This window comes from Etheostoma spectabile, chromosome 10, assembly GCF_008692095.1.
Source record: "Etheostoma spectabile isolate EspeVRDwgs_2016 chromosome 10, UIUC_Espe_1.0, whole genome shotgun sequence".
Taxonomy (NCBI): Eukaryota; Metazoa; Chordata; class Actinopteri; order Perciformes; family Percidae; genus Etheostoma; species Etheostoma spectabile.
This window is the reverse complement of record NC_045742.1, coordinates 2,443,020-2,447,542: the sequence shown is the minus strand read 5'-3', so window position 1 is coordinate 2,447,542 and position 4,523 is coordinate 2,443,020. Positions and strand designations below refer to the sequence as shown.

The 4,523-nt window shown below is 40.9% G+C and overlaps 2 long non-coding RNA genes across 2 annotated transcripts in view; one reads left to right on the top strand and one right to left on the bottom strand.

The window, feature by feature from the left end:
* Positions 1-894: 894 nt before the first annotated feature.
* LOC116697217 (uncharacterized) overlaps positions 895-4,523 on the bottom strand; it is a 17,941-nt gene continuing 14,312 nt past the window's right edge. The window contains exon 4 of the long non-coding RNA XR_004333969.1: positions 895-1,009. This is a non-coding gene — a long non-coding RNA (uncharacterized LOC116697217). The remainder of the gene's footprint in view (positions 1,010-4,523) is intronic.
* LOC116697215 (uncharacterized) overlaps positions 2,656-4,523 on the top strand; it is a 142,360-nt gene continuing 140,492 nt past the window's right edge. The window contains exon 1 of the long non-coding RNA XR_004333967.1: positions 2,656-2,665. This is a non-coding gene — a long non-coding RNA (uncharacterized LOC116697215). The remainder of the gene's footprint in view (positions 2,666-4,523) is intronic.

Genomic DNA, 4,523 nt, shown 5'->3' with positions numbered 1-4,523 from the left:
TCACTTAACCCCCTTAGCATCTGAAATATTGTAGTATGCAACATGCAAGGATGCATGCAGATTTAGAAGGGGAGGATGTAACCCACTCGAAAACAGCCTTCATGCAGTTATGTTTCGCTGCACACTATATTTGTCCAGTAGGTGGCAGTGGTGGCGCTGCATAGAGGGGAAATTGCTTCACTGATTGTTAGAGAAGAAGATAACACCGTGAATGTAGCAGAACGATAGCGAGCTGAAGCTATATTTAGATTTTTCACACTAAGTAAGAAAAAGTTACAAAGAAGATAACACTGAGAGCAAGTTAAAAGGTTTTTCTCCCACCAAACCTGCTTCTAGGAAGGAATAGCAGAGCAAAAGGGTCGAAATTAATACAAGGAGTTTACTTGTATTCCTTTTCTCCGGTGAGTGTTTTACACGTGTTCGACATTTGTGTTACTAGCAAACAGCGTGATAGATGTGTTAACTGAGTTAAACACTCTTTATTTTTTTTTTATTCTGCTATTAGTTCTGTTTAATGTATGTGTGTTGCATAAGGAAAAAAAACAATCGGTGTTGAACATGAGTTTAGAGATTTGAAATGCTATTCCATGTTTAGAGATAAGCTAAGTTACTATGTGGTAAGCTAGTGCTTGATTGTCATACGTAGTGAATGCAAAGATTTAAAATAAGAATTTCAGCTACTACGGTTCATGAATAAGAATTGTATTCCCAGATCTGGTAAGATTGAGTAATTGAGAGAGTAATAGAATATTGGCCTGCTCTGCAGGTTGGTTGTTTTTTTACGCATGGTTAGCGAGTGAGTTCCATTGGACGACTTCACCATTGGACACGTGAGGCAGAGGAGCAGAGGGCGTGAATGGTCGTCTTCCGCGGACGGCACAGATAAGCGCGAGATCTCACCACACTACATTAAAAAAAAAAACATACTACCCGGGTAGATGGACTTGGATTTATTATTTTGGGGTTATTTTATCAGAGCTCTGAGGTCATTTTTATTTTCTGTTCTTTTCTCAAATTTTATGGAAGAAGTTTGAAACAAAGACTGATTTTCACAAACTAACAGGACAATACAGAAAAAAAACAAGATAATACTGTTGTGTTGGATAATTGATGTGTAATAAATGCCGGCTATATGTTATAGTAAATTATTCTGGTATTTTTTCTATTTTTCTCTCCTTTTGAGAGTTCCTTAGAAAGCAGCACTTCACTCCACATTATAATAAGTGCCCCTTACAGTTGAAGTAGTTTTAGTTCAACAGAAAACCAGAGATTGACAGATAGTCTAGCTAGCTGTCTGGATTTATCCGCAGAGATCTGAGGAGCAGTTAATCCATAGTCCTCATAAAGCAACCAGAGTTTAAAATGCCACACAAAGGAAGCCCAAGGCAACGGATATCCAACCTAAAAAAGGGAAATCCAGTGGATTTTTCAGCGGCACAGAACAATCCTGAAGTGGGATGTCAGGATATAGACTAGTGTGAACACATTCACACTTTGGTTGCCATCCAAGTACATTCACAGAAAGTATGGGCTAAGACAAGGAAAGCGAAGCTGAACAAGGTAAACATAAACGTTTGACTACTGATTACAGCTGTAAGTATGTGTGTAAAAAGTGTACAAGCATTTGCTCCAGAAACCTGCATATCTTCAGGATGGAGTCACAGTTTATGTATAATTATTTGCCAGTGTTTGCAAGGTACCCCTCTCACTTATTGAATATGCATTTAAGAGGCTTCAAAAGCAACAACCAGTGGACTCGTAAAATGTGTGATTCTTGGATTTGTATCTGATTTCTCAACAATGCTCTAACAGGAACTTGTGGTTTTTATTGAATTGAATTTGAACTGAGCATCACTGAACAGTGAATACATTTCTGAATGCAACTAAATTCTTTTTTTCTGTTATATTGTATGTTTACATTCATCTGCATTTGATTCATCCATAGACACTATGATGATGCTAGAATCTATTCATGCGTCCAGCTATAAAACGGGAGTCTTACTCTATATTGAAACAAAATGGAAGAAACAAGCTAAAATATTTCAGTAGAGGATTGGCTTAACATTTGAATCACAACTGAGCACTTTGAGTTCAGGTCATTGGAGGGAATTGACATGGAATAATATGATTACATCTGAAAGTAAAACTAAATCAGAGGGTTTCCCAAATTGGGGATGATGTTGGAGGTGATGTGGAACACTTCCACATCTTCTGGGGCTACCCAGCTTTCGCCCTACTGAATTGAAACAGTAGTAAAAGATTATCTTAAATGGGTCGAGATTAAACATGAATTCTTACTCCAGGGAAGTCTTCCCTGGAGTCCTTGTGCTTCTCGCCTCACAGATTTTTGGATTGTGTGGCACCTGGAGCTCGACGCCCTCATGCTACTGGTATTATTTCTAGCCATAGTTCTACTATGCTTAGTGTTACCTCAATTGCCACCATGCATCATGTCATCTGCTATGATATTATGAATATGGAATATATACTATTATGCTGTATAAATATATTCATATGTATACAAATATAACATACACATAGATTCATACATATTACCTACATATTTTGTACTATCATAATTGTAGCTTTATGGGTATTCACAAACGTGCATGCACGCACACTCACAGACACACACACACAAACCAACACACACACACACTGTGTTGTCGGCTCTTTTTTCCACTTTACACGCAAGTGCAAGTCTTTGAACATCCATACACACACATTTACTGGTGACTGACATTTCAAGGTTACGAAGTTAGGTGTGTGTTTCTTGCAAAGGGTGTTTTTTTGATTAAAATAAATTAAAAAAGGGTATTAAAATACATTCATATCATATATTTTTATAAATATAGACATTCTTCCTGTTCTGGCGAGAGCAGTCGTGTTTTTCCTCCTCTCCCCTCTTATCTCAGCGTGGCTTCTTCCCAGTCTGTCTGGATTGTCTTGTGATACTTTTTATTTTCTCTTTGTCCCCTGCCTGCTGTTTTCCTGGAAATATTCAACATGGAATTGATTAACTGGTCACTCAGCGCTATTGACAAGATTTTTTCACCTAAACATGCTTCTCCGGGAGAGCCGCATTGCCCCAGCGGGACGTTCCCTGCAGGCTACACTCGCGATTCCTATTCACGGGATTGGCAGGTGGTCTGCCTGGATGTCCTGACTGTGGAGGATGTCGAAGATATTTGGATAATTGGAATTCTGTTGGTGGGGCTCCTGATCATCGGCCTTGGGGTCTCGCTGACCTATTGGAAAATTGGTAAGACAGCCGCCAGCAAATTCACCCACAAGCTGTCTGGGGAACTTAAAGAGTGCCTACACGGAGTGGTTGAGGGGATGAAGGTTTTACATCTAAGGGCAACCAGTCCGGTGACTGTCTCGTAACATCTCAGACCGGACCGTGGAAGGCAGAAGGGGATTGATAACATCAGGGCCAGTCGGTGGAGTTGCTTCGTGTAACCACCGGACTGGCAGAGAAGGTAGATGGACTGCAAAATCACTACGTGATAGGTGCTCGTATGACGCTGAGGTCGGTGACAACTGATTGAGGACATTGATTCGTACAAATTCCACCGAGTCACCCTAAATTTGGATTGAAATTGATCAACTGTTTTCCCCCCCGCCCCCCCCCCCCCTTCTCTGCCCGAAGCGGGAAAACAACTTGCAGCTGACATTCTATCCTTTCCCTGCACTGGCTATCTCTCCAAGGTCACGCAGATGGACTGAACTTTTACCAACACAGACAGTCTGATGCGCTACATTTACACACAAACTCATTTACACACACACCATACACCACCCCCCCGAACCGCCCCGATCCGTCTGACTGCCTCGTTTCTTTCTTTCTTGTGTTTCCACCTCACGTCCATGGTCAAGGCCGGGCTGAACTGGGCTGTTTTGCACAGTGCAGTCAGTCTGTGCTCACATTCACATAAATACGCCACACACTCCTAGTCAAGGCCGGATTATTTGCTTAATTGCCAGTTGAACCTGATTATTGACACACTGTAATATTTTTTTCTTGTTAACATTTCTTTTTGTAAATTGTGTCACATTCTGTGCAGACATGGATACTGAAAAGGAGTATGGTGTGAATTTGAAAATGGCTGTGTACGTTGAGGGTATTACCTCAACTGATACTGATGAACAGATAACTGAATTCTGTTTAGCTTTTGGTCCTGTGAACAAAGTTCTTAGGGTAAGGCACACAGGGCAAGAGAATGGAGTTAAAGCTCTTGTTGAGTTTGAGTCTGAGGAAACAGTCATAAGCTTAGCTCCTAACCTCCCACAATATCGTCCTAGTGTTAGAAATTCTAACATTATGTGGCGTATAGATAGGGCTTATAAAGTAGCTCCTACTCCTGAGAAATCCCTACCCACAGGGCAAGCAGAGCTCATGGACTCAAGCGACAGTTCAAACTCTGATAGTGAGCCAGATTCTGATGACAGTAGGACCCCATTAGTCCGTAAAGTACACACTAAAGTTTACCCAACCCAACATTCTTCCCCCACAAAAACAA